The sequence below is a fragment of the Tenrec ecaudatus genome, chromosome 3 (assembly GCF_050624435.1).
Source record: "Tenrec ecaudatus isolate mTenEca1 chromosome 3, mTenEca1.hap1, whole genome shotgun sequence".
In the NCBI taxonomy this organism is placed as follows: Eukaryota; Metazoa; Chordata; class Mammalia; order Afrosoricida; family Tenrecidae; genus Tenrec; species Tenrec ecaudatus.
Genome location: NC_134532.1, coordinates 51723887 through 51743704, shown reverse-complemented (window position 1 = coordinate 51743704; position 19818 = coordinate 51723887).

The following is a 19818-nucleotide window of genomic DNA, read 5'->3' as shown; positions in this document are numbered from 1 at the left end:
GTTAGTTATTATCCTGCAAGATGCAGGGACCAAGTCAGGGAAAAAATCTGTGCAGATTTTCCTGGGAAACACCTGTGTGAGAGAAAATCGAGAAGAGGCCAGGAGAGAGAAAAGGAATTCAGTCTATAAAAGAAGGACAAATGGGTTTCAAAAAATTTCACGGAGAAATGTAATTAAATAATAATGGATTGTTTCCAGTAATTTTTGGAAGACTACTTGTGTGGTCTTGAGGGAAGAAGGGAGAGGGTGTGTGTTGGGCAGAAATTGTATTAAGTATTGTGCAGTTCAAGGAAAGTTCAGTATGGGCATTGGATGTTCTAATTGAAAAATCCTCCTTTGAAAATGATATACAATCTCTTGTGCTGCTGGACTTTATGTGGGGGCTCCCCTCTGGGCTTGAAACATCTGCATAATATTGGCAATGGATTTCATGATCCTTTGTGACCACTGTAGTTTTCCAAAAATGAAGGAGGCATCATCAGGCCTGACGGATTCTTGATAGATATTTTTGAAAATAACCTGGTCTTATTTTTTCCTCTTAGAATACACATAGATGGTTGGATTATATTTCTTCTATTGGTTATATTGACTTGGGTATTTCTCACCCTAGAGAGATTTCTCACCCTAGAGAGATAACTTCCAATCCTGTTTAAGATCAATGCTTCTATCCTCTTCTGGGAATTTATTACCTACACTGGAGACATTAAAGCTCTGTGTCATTTAACATCTTATATTTATTATACATTTTATCATGAATGTTGGGTTTTTACTAAGAACATACCACAAGTAATATTATTTTTGTACAATCTTCAATCTAGGATGGACTATTCTGTGTTTTCTACAGAAAGCGAACATATTCCTCTTAACAAACACCTTCATAATTAACACTGTGATAGATAAACCACTCTTTATCTGTTTAAGTCTATTACATGGCTCATTTTGCTTTAGCATCAATATAAATGTAAGACAAGTTTATCAGTGCACGACGATGAAAATAATGAAGTCATTTTTAGGAAAGTTACCAAAAGCATGCTCCTTTATTCCAGCTTATAGCTCAGAAATAAGGTTAAAGTTTCTCAGCCCAGGTTAGGAGTGTGATGGGATTGAGATGGGAAAACATTTGCTTACAGTCAATCCAAAAATTTTTAAACATTCATTAAATATTTTTTAAGTTGAGTTTCTCCCTATATTTTTAGGTTATGACATAGCAATCCCCGTGACTCAATGTTCAAGCTCACGGATTGAGAGGTGAGCCATTAACACCCACCATCAGGTCCCTGTGCACACGAAAACTGACAAGCTGTATCCACAAAGATTACAGTCTACGGAACCATATGGGTTCAGTTCTAGTCTGTAGTAAAGAGTGACCTGGAGAAAAAATGGTCAATACATTCACAAAAATAATGTGTCACGGTATATATTAAAGTTACTGTCTCCTCCAATTTTGAAAGTACAGTTAACCATGCCATCGGCAGATAACTAACGAGAAGAGTTCTGAATTAATGTTAGCAGTGACTTAATTCACACCTTATGCATAATAGACTATAAACCAAATGTAAGTAATTCACAACTTAGGTCTAGAGAGACTGACTTAGATATGCCTGCCGGAGTTGGGTCCAGGAGCAAGGAAACGTCTCATTATCAAGTATGATGTAGTCTGGATTCTTCCTAAATAATATTAACCTCGTGTCATTTTTCTGATGCTCAGTATTCTGAATTCTAATCTTATCTGTTTATTGACTAAGTCAACAAATTAATGACAAATTTGCTCTTTATGATACTACTTATGTATCATACATAACTTTCACTTTGTTTTGAAAACTTGACAGATTTTACTGAAGCATCTTTCTTCAGGCATTACTTTCACTATGTTTTTGAAATTATTTAATTTCTATTTATGTTTGCTTTACTCACTGCTGCACCTGCATTACTCTATTAGAATATGATCATATCTTTAGTCTTCTCACTCCTTCTTTGCAGATTTCAATGTGCTCTGCAGAGCGTTTTATCCAATGGTCTCTAATATAAAAAAGGACTCTGTTTCATTCGGCACTCCATTTTCACAACCATGTGTCCTGCTCACTTCAGTTGGACAGTCTACAGCAATTTGTTAAAGAATGTTGATTGGTTGTGTGACTGAAAAATCACTCTGTTCAGTTTTTCAATATAAAAAGAACCATGAAAACTTTCAAAAATGCTAACGAATTAAATTTGAGATGTCACAATGTGCTGCACAGACTAAAAACTAACTGCACGGAAAGGTCATGATCAAATGAGATTGATGTATTCAGATAAATGAGAATTTAATCTTATTATTTACTATTTCTGCACGGTGGAAACATGTATTTCCCTTGTTCTCAGAGCTGAGTCTTGTGGGGATTTATCCTAATCTGGCAAGAGTTAGAAAATGTTAATGTTCAGTATACATCTTTTTTCTACTCCTCAGAGGAGCAGATTATTCCCTTTCTAAATTGTGATCCACAATTGTTATGCTGGGAATCTGGATAGTGATGAAGTGAGAGAATGGGAATGTTCTGTGTAATCATCTGATGGAGCCTGGATCTGTTATAGGACCTTCGTAGTGGGGCTCTGACCTTCACTTCATGCCTGTTCCATAGTTTATATCTTCCCTGGTCGGTTTTCCTTTCCTTCACGGCAGTATCCACATTCTTTGCTTTTAGCTCTTTATCCCTGTTGACTATGCCTCTCCCCCCCACTTAGGTTTCATGGGTAAGATGTGGGCTGTGTGATTGATAGGGGACATAGTTCACCCCCAGCTTTGAAAAGTAAATAAAAATGACCTTCCTCTGATGCGAAATCTTTCAAGTTGAGAATGGTCTTCCCCTCCAGGCCCAGAAACACGAGGACTTGTTTTGAATGTTCACTGGAGAACCTGGACGGGTTTTACAGTTAGAACATGGGCCCCACTAATGACCGGCCCCAGTGGTTTCTCAGTCTCAGTAATCAGTACTCAGCCTCTAGAAATTTATCACATTTTAATTTACATAAATATTTTTAGTTTTCATATATATATACTTTAAATACATGGTTTCAGTGGTTTCTGATCCAGGTAAGCAGATTACTGCTGTGCCTCTCTGAATGTCCCTCTCTCTAGATTTTGGGTGGCATTTTGATATGTCAATCCGTGTCAGTTCTCTGAGATGCACATGCAGGGACTCCCAGCACCAGTGCATCCAGGTCTCACATTGCAGAATAAGGAGCTCATGCCTGACTCAGAGGAGGATGAGACAGGCCAAGAGAGACAGCGCAGGGGTCCACAGTGGAAATGGAGTTGCAGACCCAACGTGGGTACACAGGCAGAGTTGTGGTAGTCTCCATGTGAATAGATGTTATAGAGGGACTAGTGCAAGGGGTGCCACATGGCCCAAAGTCAAGAAAATCTGATCGACATTTTATCACCCCTTCTGCTTGGTTTCCAGGTTCTTCTAGCCGAAACCTGGAAACCAGTGCCCTGGACTTTAAGTGAAGAACATCCAAAGGTTAGTGGTGTCTCATGAGCTCTTAGCCCTTGAATTGTTTTAGGACCATCCAGACAAGGAAGTATTTTTATAAAAATGTGTACTATACTCTTCAAATTTTGCCAATTTTGTAGCGATATAACCTGATAGTATGGGATTTTGCTCTAATTTTTCTTTCACAGTGTGAATATTATGTTTTTAATTAAAATTTGCAACTTTGCTTAGTCCTTTTAAAGTATCTTAAATATATATGTTGCAAACTAATTGAATTTATTTATAGAATAATATCAGACTTATGACAATAAAGATAATATTCCTTAGATATGTTTTTCTAATCAAATTCACCTAACACAACCCCCTTGAATGTTCAACACTAGTGTTTGAGTAGTTGATTTTGTCACATCTCCCCTACCAGCTGAGTGAAATTATAGGAGACGTGTGTAAGTGGATACGTCTGTACCAGTATGACCAGCTGTGAGCTCACTTGGTGAGATACTCCCACAATTAGCCATCAGGATTCCAGAATGCCCTTGATTGAGATGAACAGCTCAGCTATCACTACCTGTGATGCTCTAGAGCAGCGGTTCTCAACCTGTGGGTCACGACCCCTTTGGGGTTCGAAAAACCCTTTCACAGGGGTCACCTGATTCATAAAAGTAGCAAAAATTACAGTTATGAAGTAGCAATGAAAATAATTTTATGGTTTGGAGGTCACCACAACACGAGGAACTGCTCTAGAGTTATTGAAGCTTCCGATTATTTAGACCTGATATAGCTCAGAAATACATTCATGAATGTGAAATATATACACATACAAGTGTTCTGTAGAGTTGAAGGCTGAATCCATCTCCCCTGTCACAGCATCAAGCAAGGATATTGCCATATAGGTTGCATCTAAACCACTGGCAACAAAGTGAACTCATGAAGGGGTGACTGTGGAGCTTCATTTTCCTATTGACAGTATCCCTGGGTAAGACAGCACATGGGATGGAGAGAACACTGTGGCAGCTCCAGAGCCCTCACCTTCTGGTTTATGGCCTCACGGATGTGCATGCACAGACGCAGTTAGTGCAGTCTGCCACCAAGGTGAAAAAGCTGGGAGATTGGTGCAGGTGTCCTGCAGGACTTCTGGAAACACCTTCACCAGCTACAGTTTGAATAGGGTTTGACAAGCACCAGGAAAAGGCCTTCTGTGGATGGGCTGGATCAACACCCATGCTGGGAAATCAGCCTGTGTCCAGGGCTTCACACGGGGCTATGCCTTCTCCTTGGATCCCTCAGTCAGCGCAGCATATCTACATATTGTCAGCCAGAAGTCTGAGGACACTGCACCTAATCTTGTGTGAGACACACGCTGCAAAACTCACATCCCAAGAGCGGCAGGAAACCTGGGGGAATGGCAGCTGTGCTCACTGAGGCAGGGACTCTGAATATTTCTCTGAATCCTTCATTTACTAGGTATGCACTTCGAGATGAAAAACAAAGAAAATTACTTCCTGAAATTAGCATAACTTCCTGTGAAATGAGGAGGAGGATAAAAATTACCTTGGTATGTAGTCTTTGTTCACCTCTCTGTGTAAATACTGCCATTACAGCACTAAGAACAATGCAGACTCTGTGAAGGGTTGATTCAACATCTCCAGAGACAATGACAAGAACACTGTTTATCTGCAAATGGACGGTTAGAAAATGGAAGACAAGACCCTCTGTTACTCTGTGAGAACGTGAGAGGAAATCAGTGTGATCTCAGAAAAACGCCCTGCTGGGAGAGAGCTGGGAAGCAGGGGGCGCTCAGGACCCACACATCACAGGACACACTCAGGGGCAGGGGCAGAGGGACAGTTTGAGGGCTGGTTTCCTGTTGTGGACTGGGGATGCTTCTCCATCTCACGTTTCCCCCAAGGGTTTTCTCTATGTTTATGACATAGGAATACAATGTTAATGTATAAGAAATATTTAAAATCAGACCTATTGCATGTAGGATGTATAATAATTGAATTGAAGTCTCAATAAAAAAGTGGGAGGAAGGAGCAAATAAAAAAGACAATTTTTATTTGTTAGTATTATATGTTACTTATTGGTATGCTAAACTTGGCAGCAATTGCCTTGTTCAAGTAATGCTTGATAATAGTTGTATTGATTGGATTTCCTTGAAGGCAGATAGAATCCTATCACAGACAGTATTATATTTCATGATGGGTTTAGCAAGATCCTTTCTGACTGTGATTTTCCCAACATAGTAAATCCTATGTTTTTCTGATCAAATTGGCCCATACCAGTCAGTCCATTTATGCTCACTAATGCCTAGGTTAGCAATCAATATTCATGCACCCCATTAAATTCTTGACCACTTCCAATTTCCCTAAATTCATAGTGTGCTACTTACAAGGTCTGGGTTTAGAAGATTTTTGTAGCTGTTTTGCTTTACATTAAGTCATACCCCATCAGCAAAGGAAGATCCTGACAGTTCCACTCCCAGAGGCTTTACCCAAATCACATCCTCATGGCCGACTCCCCTCCAAGAACCAGCTCCTCTTCAGTTACATTTTAGGGCCCTCGAACCTGAGGGGCCCATCCTCTGACAGTAGCTTCAACAATTTCCTACTTCCTTGGCTTAAGCTTTCAATATCCGACAATACTTCAAAGTTATGCATAAGGTTTTAGCAGCATCTTCCTCTGAAGAGGGGAGAGGGGTCCTTCTGCATTGTCTGTTCTTAGTCTGGAAGCTTTGCTGAAATCTACTCCCTTTGGGTGACCCTGCTGGCATTAGATATAACACTGATATATCTTCCAGCATCTCGACAAAATACAAGCCATGACAGTATCATGAACTAACAGACAGATGGTGAGAATATAACAGCATTTCTTTAAAATACATTAAGCAAGTTCTGGCTAATATTTTAGATGCAACAAATAAGTAACAGGATAGCGCAACCAAATAGTGAAATATTTAAGTTCGACATTTTCTATTATCAACTTAACATTGAAATAGAAGATCCATAAGACATCAAGAATCAAATAAGCAAACAAATAAACGAGTCTAGCAAACTAGAATTAATAACCAATATATAACATAATCCACCAAGAACCAAACATATTTGGGCCCTATAAGCTGGGGTTTATTTCAGAAATAAAGTTAAGCATGAAATAGGTGGAAAATAAACAGAAATATGGATAGATAGATAGATAGACAGATAGATAGATAGAGATGACAGATACAAGATAGGAACAGTATAGACAGAAAATAGATGATCACTAAATCGATAGTTCAGTAGATTTGTAAACCAATTAATAGATTTATGATAGACAGATATACAGCAGAGATTGGAAAATATATAGATGGATGAGAGAGAGAAAAAGAACCTTGTTCAATAGACTCCAGTGTCATTGTGCATTCAGGTTAAGGGTTTGGGTTGAGTCCATGCAGATGGTGTTCAGACAATACTCTTGTCTGTCCTGAGATAAACTGGAGACTAAATGCATGAACTACGTGGGGTGTTTCATCAGGAGTAAGGTGTTGTACATGGATGTTATGAAACAATGACTTACTCCTCAATAGATTAACTCAAGTACCTGAGTCCCCACAACAGTAATATAGCACTTATTTGATGTGTGTGGTGATGCAGATAAAAGTAGGTCAGGGAAGCTATGTGAAATCAGATTGTAAGCACTACGAAGGGAAGGTTGGGATCTATGGCACAGGGTCTCAGGCCAAATAGGGACATGACCCTCATTCAAGACTCAGTGCATGGGGAGCAAGATAAAGGTTTTCTAGCCAAATTTTGGGGACTTCCCTACCCAATTTTCCCCTGTGTCATGGTTTCTAGTCCTTGTCCTGCCTCTGAGAACCAAGAGTTAGATGTTTTTAGCATAACTGTCAGCCCCAGAGAACAGAGGGAGGGGGACGAGCGTGGACATAGGGCATCTTCTCTGGGTCCTGGCTTGTTGCTTGGGAGACCCCGAGTGCACACACCACAACCCGAGGTGCTCTCTGCCCACCAGAGGAGACCTGAGGGGAAAGTGTTCTAATGTTATTTTCTCTTTACTGTTCCTTGTGGATTGCGTGAAGGTATACCAAGAAGATTAGTGTTCATTCAACAAGTCATACACTTTTGTTTCATTTCATTGACTACAATACACAAACTCCTGTTACAATTACCTTTTCTTGTCAAATATTCTGAATTTTTACCTGGATAAATGTTGCCCTTTTAATCACAGATGTTTGATCATTCTAAGGTAATTGTATCTCCCCAGGACTATTGATCCCTGGTAGGCTTGTCAATTATTTGGCTGGAAGTTTTTCCAAGGGGTGAGTCCAGTCCCAGACCTGAAGGGACGCTGACAGACATAGTCTGAGGACTTCCACATGTCTACCCAACCAGGAAGCCTGGTCTGTTTATTTTCCTTTCTGTGTGTGTGTGTGTGCGCGTGTGGGTGTATTGTTTCACTTTTTATCCCACTCTTCCCAAGACCTTCTAATGCTATCTTTTCCAAAGAAGTGGGTACTGATAGCAAGGCACCATCTATTGCTTCTGGTCTTAGAGTTCAGGAGACTCATATCCATGATTCTTTACAGCATTGGATGAATGGTTTCCATGTGTCTTCAATATGCATCACTCTGGAAAGGGAGAGGCAATTAGCTGCACTGCATGTGGTTTAAAGTCCCCAGTCACTACTCTCAAAACCCAGATGTAGAACATTGTCTTTTTGGGCTGTTATATCAGCGGTTCTTGAGGTCCCCTGAACCCCAAGGCCTCCTGCTAATAGAGAGAAAAGTTAACCCATTGATTGTTTTCTTTCAGATCAGAGTAGATCAGAGAAAAGTTTAGGACAGATTATAAAACTGAAGAAGGTGAAATATTCTCCATGTTGGACTTTTAACTTCTCTTCTGAACAGAGCTACACTGTCAGAGAGACAGTGACAAGGGCCAGGTTGACCATGAGTATTCAAAGTGACACACTCATCTTTGGCTTTAATCTGCACAGATTTGTCTGACACTCTGAGTAAAGCTGACATTCCCTGAGATTTGTTTTCTCTCCTCAGGCAGCAGGAAGCACAGAGCATACTAGGTGCTGGAAGACACCTGAGAGGTATATTCAGAAGGGGCCATTCAGGCTATCAGATTCTCCAAAGTCTTCACTAAGAATACCGGGTCACTTTTTATGCTGGACATCATTCCCCACAGACAGTAAGGAGGCACGTGAGAGCCCTCCTTGGGCTACAGCTTCACACTGGGTTTGAAACCACTCCTCCCCAGGTGTGGACTGAGAGATGCACTGAGTGGAGAGCCACAGTGCAAAACTCTCTGTGGGGGAGGTGCTAGTGCCAGTCTTTTCTCTCTCTGTCTCTCTCTGTGCACGTGTGTGTGTGTGTTTGTGTGTGTGTTGTGGGATATTATTAGGATCCAGTTCTTCCCTCTCTGCAGTCCGAAGACCCAAACCTCCCCCTGCCTTGGGTTTCCAGGGTTATAAGGCTGGAGGAGTCTGACAAGGAGAGCAGGACAGAAATATGCAAAGTGGAAGACATCCATTTTAGACCCACAGGCTACCTCCACAGGGGAAGTTCCATCATCACCCATCTGGGAACCACAGCGTGATTCCTTTCCATCCTCCTTCTAACATGGGGTCTTCCACCCAAGCTCTCCTCATGGCTCTGCTCCCAGGTCAGGATCGCCACAGGGATTGAGATGAATGGAGGGTGTGTGTGTGTGTGTGTGTGTGTGTGTGTGTGTGTGTGTGTGTAGAGGGAATCTCTGAATCCTATCTCCACAGGTGTGTGTGCTCAGGTACAGCTGGTGCAGAGGTGAAGAGACCTGGGGAGTCTTTGAGGATCTCCTGTAAGACATCTGGGTACAGCTTTACTGGAAACTTGATCGGCTGGATTAGGGAGACACCTGGAAAGGGCTTGGAATGGATAGAAATGATTTATCCTAGTGCTTCTGAAATCAGGTACAACCCATCCTTCCAAAGAAAAGTCACCATCTCCACAGACAACTCCATCAGCACCATATCCCTGCAGTGGAGCAGCCTGAAGGACTCAGACACGACCATGTATTACTGTGAAAGAGACTCAGTGAGAGAAACGCCTTCCTGAGAGGGACAGAAACCCTCAGCCTGATGCAGCTGCACAGCAGGAGTCTCAGAGGCATCTCTCAGTTCAGCACCAGAAGACACAAAGGCTGCTGTCTCCTAGGAAGTGAGAACAAGACCACAGGCCAATGACATGACAGGGAAACATCTCCCACGTGGGGGCACTGATGCCTCTTACTGGATCGGGGTTCTCTGGAGTGGCTCACTATGTGACTTCTGAATAACCACAGGGCTATAGAGCAGATGAGGTCAAGTTTCTTCATGAAATTCTCAGAGTTCAGCCCTTGCTGCCCTTGAGGAATGAGCAGGTGTATTGCTGTAATAGGAAAGAAATTCCTAACCACAAATTTCCTGGCCATTTTTCTCACCAAGGTCATTCCAATTATTACTAGAACTTCTTCCTGACAAATAGCTGAGGTAGCTTATTGCCAACTTGGCTGATAAACACATGTGGGGTTAATTGAAGGGCGGAGGGATAAATGGTTCAGTGAGCCTCGCCTTTCTAGTTCTTGGGTCTCTTGCCTTGTGATGATCGAACCAGGGTGCAGCTGCCTTAGCAGTTCCCTGCTTCAGCTTGCAAGGCTGACTTCCTGCAAGACATCCCCAAGGAGAAGCCACATGGACCTACCCTGATGCAGCTCTGGGTGCTAGAGCACCCATGTGGAGACCCCTATGAGCACTGAGTTGCTTACACATTCACTGACGCAGTTTTTCCTCCTGTAGTCAGCATCATTGTGTCTGTTTTGTGAGATGGAGGAGGACTTCATGGATTGGTTTTTGGACATATGGGTTAATGTTGGTCTTGTGGGCTTGAGCAGTACTGGGTTGGGATGTTTTCTTGATGTGCACTTACCCTTTATATAAAACTCTCTTATACATTAATATCTATAGACTTGTTTCTCTAAAGTACCCAAACTAACATAGTAACATAATAAAGTACCCAAACTAACATGGTCATTTTTGCATTCTAATTGGATTCAGTTGCCTGCATTGAACTTGATTCAAGAAACAGCTTTGTAGAAACTTTAAGGTGGAGTGGTGGCGTTTGCAATTAGCAAACTACTAATGGATCCCAGACCTTATTCCAGCCAGTTACACTCATAAGGAAATACTTCATATAGTTTCTGGTTAAAAGTGGTTTCCCCAGGAGGAGACTGGACCCTGCTGAGCCAGGATGGACTTGGCTCAGAAGTGTCTACATCCTTCCTCTCCCTCCTTCTCCTGAAGATACTGGTGCTACCATGAGGTCAGTGTCAGGGAAGGGTATTTTGGATTGATTAGATTCAGGCAGCACCCAGGGAGAGGCCATGGTGTACAGAGACCTCCTACTTTAAGTCACTGTAATAGTGACCTTGACCCTTCAAGGAAACAGTTCTCCCTAACCCCGACCTCTGTGAGCACTGAGGACACATCTGTTACTACTGTGCAGGTGGACACAGAGAGGGCAGTGAGTGTGGCCCACCCATAAACTATACTACAGGACAGCTCTGGAACCGGACTGCACGGACCATTCATACCAGCAGGTGGCGCTCAGAAAAAAACAAGCCCAGGATCCAGGAGCAGGTACAGAGCTGAATACAGGTGGGGCTTTCTGCAGTGTCCTGAGTTGGTTTTGTTCCCACAGCTCTCAAACTGGTTCAGTGGAAACTCTGTTTTACAATCGTAGGGAGTGTACTAGTGTCTCCTTGATGGTAACAAAGAAACTCTCACTGTCATGTAGTTGATTACAATCCAAAGTGACCCTATCGGACAGGTTTAAACTACCCCTGTAAAAGGTATTTGCATAGAAGTGTTTAGTATTGGAAAATTCTCTCATGTGATCTGCAATTTTATTTTTTAGTTTCACCTTAGTTATTGAAAGTATAGAAAATATGAGTGATTTATATAAATAAACCTGGAGTTCTCATGAAATCAACAGCATGATAGCCAGTGAAATAGGCTCCATGGGACAGAAATACAAAGAGGGGTGATGATGTTGAAAGCTAAGTATACCAAATAAAATTATTTTTAAAAAGAAAGAAAGAAAGCTAAGTATTGGGCTTCTAACCACAAGGTCACTTGATTTAAACCCAACATCCTCCCCTCAGGGACTGTACTATCATCTCTTAAATTCCAACAAAGGGATGTCCCTTAACAAAGGGCAGGAAGACAGTAAAAGCACTACAAGTTGGTGCCCTTTGAAAGTGAAAACTTGCCACAAAAGTAAAATGCAAATATTACCCACAAAATAAGTGATCAAAAAATGGTAAACTTATTCCATGTCAGTGGTGGAAAATTTGTGGGCTGAGGGTTTAGGGGGGTCAGGCAGCCCCACTAGGTCCCTGCTGTCATCAGATTCATTGTATGTTTATTCACTGCACAGGGTGGTGTCTATTAACAATATTTCATCCTTCACTGCCTAAAAATTGAATGACTTTCTAAATTGTTAGTATTATGAGGAAGGTGAAACCAATTTATTTGGTTTTATGTTGACATTTACTTAGAGAACTGTTACTCTTTTTCATAAAGTGAACTTTTGCATAAATGCTGTCTCTGAAAGTTACTGCAACTTGATATCACAATTACAAAGTCTTTAAGAATAGAAATATGTTTTGTTGAATATCTTGGGACTAGAAGTTAAAATTCAAGGCCATCTCTAAGGGAAGGCTTTTTGGCTGTTAAAAATTCATTTGATTAATGATAATCTTTTCAATTAATAGTTTAAAAAGTATAAAACTAGGAAAGTTTAGCAAGACCTTATTCCGATTGCGAAAAAAACATACACAAAAGTGCTTAGATGTTAAGACAAAATACAAAGACAAAACAGTCTAGAATAAAATAATGGACTTTATATTTGTGTTTGTTTGTATATATTTATGAATATGAGATTTCAGATAAAACCATAAAATCATTATTAATTAATGAAAAAAATAAGTTCAATAGCATTTGGGCTTTTTGCAATTATAAATGGTATGAAAAGCTAGATATTTTAATAAACTATATGTAACCTTGAAAAGAATGGGAATTCTAGAACATTTCATTGTGCTCATGAGGAACTTGTACGTGGATCAAGTAGGTGTGTGAACAGAACAAGGGTTTAAAATCAGGAAAGGTGTGTGTCAGGGTTGTAACCTCTTTTCATACTTGTCCAAGCTGTATGATGAGCAAATAATCAGAAGAGCTGGCACATATGAAGAATGATATGGCATCAGGACTGAAGAAAGGCTTATTAACAGCCTGTGATATGAAGATAATACATTCTTGCTTGCTGAAAGTGAGGACTTGAACCACTTGCTGATGATGATCAAGGATTGCAGATGTCATTATGTATTAGCATTCAATGTAAAGAAGACCAAATGATGCGGGCATATTCCAATTCTGTAGTTGTTTATGATAACTGTTTATTTTGAACTGACTTTGGAAAGTCAGCATACTTCATGAAGACTCCAGACACCCACCTCCTCCCAATTCCCCTCACAACAAACTGCCAGGAAGAGCATTCACTCTCTCTCCCAATAGTTCAAGTCAAAGCAAAGCAAAAGAAGGCTTACAAGACTCAGTGTTCATAAGTGGCCTTGATTTTGCCTTGTCTGTTTGAGCCAACTGTAGTAAAGTTCAAAGTATTGGAATTTTCTTTAAAGTTTCAGGATCCTTCTGCATTTAAACTCTGAAAATTGTCTTTCTTTGTGGAACTCTGTGAATCCTTACAATTATTATTGTGCATACTTAGATTGTTTTGTTCCTTCAATAAACCCTTTAATTTTTAACTGAAGCTCTTGTTTGGCTTTGGAAGGAAGAACAGAAAAGTAAATAATATGTAAATTTCTTGACCATTGATGTCTACCAATCACTATCAAGTTCCTAAAAAGGAAGAAAACAAACAATAAATAACAATAAATTGACCATTTTTAGCAAAATGTAGTAAACATCAAGGGATTCAAAAAGTTACCTTCAATAACTAATTTTTTGTGGCAAGATTATATTTGTTTGAATATAATAGCGAAGGAGAATCTGACTACAGTGTAAGAACAATTATGAACATTCTGTTTGAGGCCATGCCCTAACCTGCTTAACATTATGTAACAATGTAAATTCCACAGCTTGTCCAAAGAACCTTCCCTTAGGATACGAGATGAGGCCACAGGATGTTAGAACACCCCATTTATTGCCTGTAATTATTCTGCATTTTCTTTCCCAGTATCCTGTCTCTCTTGAGCCCTTTCCTCACAGGAAAATATCACATTATACCAAATGACTAGCAAATGTGGGGAAGAAAGTGGATGGTGCCCAGCTATCAAAAGGTATAGTGTCTACATAGAAGAGCACACCAGCCAGTGCCATCATGAGTTGTCGAAGCGATCAGGTATAAGGCATCAGAACAACAACAAAAAAAATCTTACCATAGTGAAAGAAAACAGCTTCCCATCGCTATGGAGCTGGTACTCAAGCTCCGGAAGAATACCCACAAATCAGTTATCCTGCATCTGAGCTCAATCACAATGAGGGCACAGCTGTCCACTCATGTGAGAGAGAATCTGAGAGAGAACTGAGTGCGATCCCAGACACAAATATCACTGCAATCATGGCATTGATCTACGGTGATAACGTGGGGTGTGGAAAGCACAGGGGCGACTATATTTCTGGGGCCTGGGCAATGTGGGAGGCCTGGGAGCAAGCAGCTTCCTGTTAGCATATAGGGTTTCCATTCCCTCCAAAATATTTCCTCCCAGAATGCCGTCTTCTTAAATGTGTATTCCAAAACCCCACAGATATTATAATGTTCATCCAATTGCAGATTTTATGCACATACAAAATTGTATGTGTTCATGCACACCTGTTTTATATACAAATGCTATTTTTAATCAATGATAGCTATGGCATATATTCAATGCTTTGTATACCCTGGATGGCTGTATTGGACTAAAAAAACAATGAACGCACAACTCAACTGAAGAGAATTTAATGATGAATTCATAGGCACAGACATCTGTATAATGTAGAAATATGACTCTGAAATTAAGTACCTCAGTGTCCATCTAATGGAACTACAAAAGATGAGCATACCATATCACAGGCTAGCAGGGCAGGTGTGGGTGGGTAGGAACTAATACATATAAAAACTCACATAAATGAAACGGAAGGCGCACAGTAAATAAACCAATTAAATGAAAAAAAAAGAAGACACATTAAAGTGATAAAGACCCAGATTCCCTGCTCATGACAAAAAGAACGAGGACTGGAATCTCCCAGATCAGAAACCAGAGAAGAGACACGGTTCCACAGGTTTTATGGACATGTTTTATGAACAGCTTCATATACACAGTTTAAAAATATCACTGAATAGGGGAAATTCCTTGAAAGGTGAAAAAGAATCTAATAATGTCCCCACACAAGAAACACATAATAGAGCTGCTCACTGTCATCATGCGTATCCAGCGGTTGAGGGGAACTAGAGGGGATGCATTGTGACCTCTCAGATGGCAAAGACTGTTGTGTCTGCCACATACAGCTTTTAACTTGAAAGTTACTTTCTTTAAAAATTAATAATGTGTAACAATTAAAGCAATACTTGGTACAGAGCCTGTTTAAGAGCTCTGTTTTCCTTGAGAATGCTTGTGTTTCTCTGAGTCTGAGGGAGAACAGTTTCTCTACTCATCCGCTTGTAAATATCAGGGAAGATGCAAATGCAGCTCTCTGCCTGCTGGGAACCCAGCCACAGCCCCTGATGTGGGAGATCGCAGAGGATAGTCCAGTCTCCGGGTCTTGCTGTTACCATTTCATGCCAGGAGCTAGTCCAGAGGACACACAATGAATTTTGCAGCAACTTTGGCTTTCATTTTGGCGATTTTACGTGGTAATTGTGGTGTGCCCTGCTGTGTGTGTGTGTAATGGTCAGTGATTTAGTTCGTATGTGTGCCATCTAATCACGGTGCCTAGTTGTTCAGTGTGAGGTGCAGCTGATGAAGTCTGGGGTGATGTGAGAAAGCCGGGGGTGTGTGGGTGTCTCTGAAACTGTCCTGTGCAGCATCTGGATTCAACTTCAATAGCCATGACATGGCTTGGGTCCGCCAGGCTCAAGAAAAGGGCCTGCAGTGTGCCTCAGGTATTAATACAGATGGTGGTATATACTACACTGACTCCGTGAAGGGCTGATTCACCATCTCCAGAGACAACTCCAAGAATGCAACCTATCTTCAAATGGACAGCCTGAAAGCTGATGACATAGCCATGTAATACTGTGCAAGAGACACAGTGAGGGGAAGTCAGTGAGAGCCGAGGAACAAACCATCCTGCAGGGAGGAGACTGCTCTCCAGTAGGTGGTCAGACCCAGGAGCAGGTGCAGCTGGAGCTTCAAGGCTGGTTTCCTGTGTTGCTCTGTGGAGTCTTCTAAATCTCACAGTTTCTCTAGGGAATCTTGCTCTAACTAAAAAATAATAACTTTGTGTATACTCCTGATATCTGTGAATTCAATAATCATAATGCAACAGGAGACTATAGTCTGTCCTACAACAACAAGCAGTCTGTCCCTTAAGGACAGGAAATGACTCTGTCAGGGGTCCCTGCATCAGAGTTCTCATGAAGCTCAGCTAAATACTTTCCAATCAGACTCAGGAGAAATCTGGGCCTGGGTAAAGGTAACTATTAAGTGTTACATTCTTGGTTGAAAATTTAACAGTATTTTCTTCCATCACATTGGGAGGTTTCCTGACAATCATTTATTCAAAATATAGAAACTTCTTACATACACACAATAGAATAGTATACATGTGTAAAACATACTAGAGAGACTACGAAGCACATTATGACATAGGCATGAGTGAAACTAGACAGTCACACACATGCACACACACAATAATAACACTGAAGCAAACAGAAAACACCTGCAGTGGAGGCTTCACTCAAATTTGGACACTTCATCAGCTAGCAGGAATTGGGAAATAGGAAATAGCTTCTGACATTCAGCAGCGTCCCAGGGTTACTTCAATTTCATAGAGTCTCCTGTGATGCTGTTCTCAAAGGAACCAAACTACTCTGAAAGTCCCCGGTATGGGAGGCACAGGTGATTGCTATTCCAAAGTCATGGGCTTCAGAGTATGATCGAATTATTTCAAGTGGTAAAACCAAGATCAGAGGAGGGAATGGTATTACAGGTTCAATTCAGAGCTATCATTGTTGGAAGTTCTCTCTGTTCTGGATGCCAAAGACTTCTGGCCTCTAGTGATGTGCTGTTGTTTTCCTTTCTCTCTTGGCATTGGTCTGACAAGGGGAAAACAACAATGCACCCTCAGGTGGATTCCAGGGTTCTTATATTTGATGATTGTAAGTTTTGTCTGGAGCTTTGCTAAAGCGAGAGGTGATTAACAGATCTTCTGACTTCATCATTCTTAGGGAAACATTGTGAATCTAGGTCTGAGGTGTGGCCTTAAAAACATCCATCTTTCTCCCTCAGGGGCATTATGGGCCCTGGAGAAATTCCTGCTCTCCTTCCATGATAGACCTTCTTCTGTTTTTACCTCATCCTTTCCCCCTCCGTTGCTGTAGATTACCACATGAGACCATAACTTGCTGTTTGGAGCCTTTAGCTTGTACATCTTGGTATTTGTATCTTATGGATGAGAGGGGCTATATTCTGGGTAAATAAGTCATAAGGTATTCTCTGTTTCTATTGGTCTCTGTGTGACTTAACCACTACAGTTAACTGGGATAATAAGAAATCATATTTTCCCACATATTCAGTTGCCAGCTACTTCCTCCAGGACACTCATATCTGCCCTCAGCTATTTTTATAGTAAATTACACACACAATGGCACATTATTCTGCTGATGAAAACCAGACTAGTCCAGCGCCTTAACTCTAGGAGGAAGGACACACCCCAGAGGATGTCCAGGTCTCACCATTCACTGGAAAGGTATGATTATACATAAGTCACAGTGGAATTTTTGCTGGCCTGAGATTCTCTTGTTGCAATATTAAAGAAGGAAAAGAAAATGTGTTGAACCAGAGAGTGAAACCATGTGTGATGATTTTCCTGATCAGGATGTTTTTGCATGCCTTCAATACACTTTGTGGGTTCTGGGAGACTTGAGGCAGACTAGGGCACCTCTGAGGTTCTCCTGTCCAACCAGTGGACCCATCCCCAGCAGTGATGGCATCAGCCAATTCCATGAAGGGCCTGAAGTGAGTAATAGTTATTCCATATCCTACCTACACACTGTGAATACCAGATTGAAAGTCTACAGAGATAAAGCCAAGAACACTCTGCATCTTCAAATGGACAGCCTCAGCACTGATAACACAACCTTCTATTTCAATAATGAAGACACCGAAAAGGGTATCTGTAAGAGTCTGTACACAAACAACCCTTTAGGGAGGGATTGCATCGGGGATTGCTCAGGACTCTCAGTCACAGGTCTCAGTTCTGGCAGACAGTGTGGAGCTGAGTTCAGAGCTGGCTTCCTGTCAGTGTCTGGGTTCCTCTCCATCTTACAATTTCCCTTGGAGCTTCTCTCAATGGGAGGGTTTGTATCAACCGCTGAATTATAATCTTTTCACTGTACGGGGAGAAAACAGGCTCACATTTCCAAAGTGAAGAAGGACACATATGGAGTCAGATACACACAGAGGGGACAAGGCAAAGATGAGGTATTCCTCATCCATGATGCAAATCTGTGCCCAGTAAGGGCCTTGGGAGGAGAGGGTGGCTGGGATTTCCATAAAGTTAGCTCAGTCCAGCATGAACCAGCAAGCACACCACAGTGTCCTCAAGCCATAGTTGTGCATCGGAGCTGTCCTGTGTATCTCAAAAGCCGGCTTCTCTTAATCCCCTTGACATCCTCAGACACTGGCTGGAAATTAGGACAACAGGTGATGGGTTTCAGAGGACACATTTGAGGTCCTGGAGCACTGTGCTACCTTGTGTAGGGTAAGGAGAGGTACTTCTCTTGAGCAAACCTCTTGTCCACTGTTTGCCTTGTGTTTTGATTGCCTATTGTCCCCATCCCTCACAAAGATTTTAAAATGCACACGTGTCAGAATGTATAGGTGCATATTAATTTAAATAGTTGTATTCAATTATTTAATTTGAATCCAAATGTAATTAATTAATTAATACAATTTAAATTTCACCTTATTTCTATTTCAGCTTACAGGAGACACCTGTGCACCATGCTGGGAGGAGGCTGAGTCAAAAGGAGATACCAAGGTGCTGGAACAAGTGCTTGACCCTCAGCCTTAGATGCATTCCAGGCTTCCAGCCAGGGGCAGCTTGCCAGATCTATGAAAGTACCTTCTTGGAAGAAGGGTCACCATCCATCCATGAAGATTTTCAAACAGGCACGACATGGGTTCTGGGATGAAACCTTCTCCCTGCTATACCCAGGTCTTAACATAAAAACAAAAAACAAAAAACAGCTAGCTGTAATTTTAAGCTAAAAAGTTTTATACTGTAAAGATTTATTGTACTGCAAAGTTTTACTATACAACAGTCCACACCTGGAGCAAATGCATTTTTATTTTCCTTGGAGCCATACATTCTATCATTTCCACTTTTCAGAATGTTGGGATTAGTTAGTGGCCAGAACATGTGAATCTAGAGATCAACGTGTTGCTTCTTCAGAGTGCAGTGAGAATTTGTGAGCTCAGTCAGCATATGGGTAGCATAGTTAATGTGAAAGTTATGTGCACAGGGATAATGTCAACAGATTTCCACTTAAGAAGGGCCATTCTAACCCCTGTCATGGGATTAGCTTAGACAATCATGGCATTCACATTCAGAGATGGAGGTGACCTGGACTAGTGTGCAGCTACATCACAATGTGATCCTTGAATTGTCCTGCCAACCACCAGCAATAAGATATTATGAGGTGAGTGTGTGCTGGAATGACCACGTTCATGTAATGCCATACCAGTCTGTATGTGGAAACTGAACGACTCCAGAGATCTTCAACTGAAAATAGCATCATATCATTTGCTTGAAATCATGAATTCTAGTGAACTCATTAGTATGGTTTTGCAGCATTTCCTTATTTTCCTCAGCAAATTCTGGCTCAGTAAAGCCCTGGTGACCACCACCTTGTGTTTGGATTTCCACATTGGTAAAATAAATACTAATTTAGAGATATACAGACAGTTTAATCATTCAGTAAATGAGTGGTGTCAACTGTAAGACTGGAGAAAATGCTTGTCATGGTGGATATAAATTAGAAAGAAATCTTAATAGGAATTGAACATTAAAAATGCATGTTTAAAGACAGTGTTACTGATTTCAT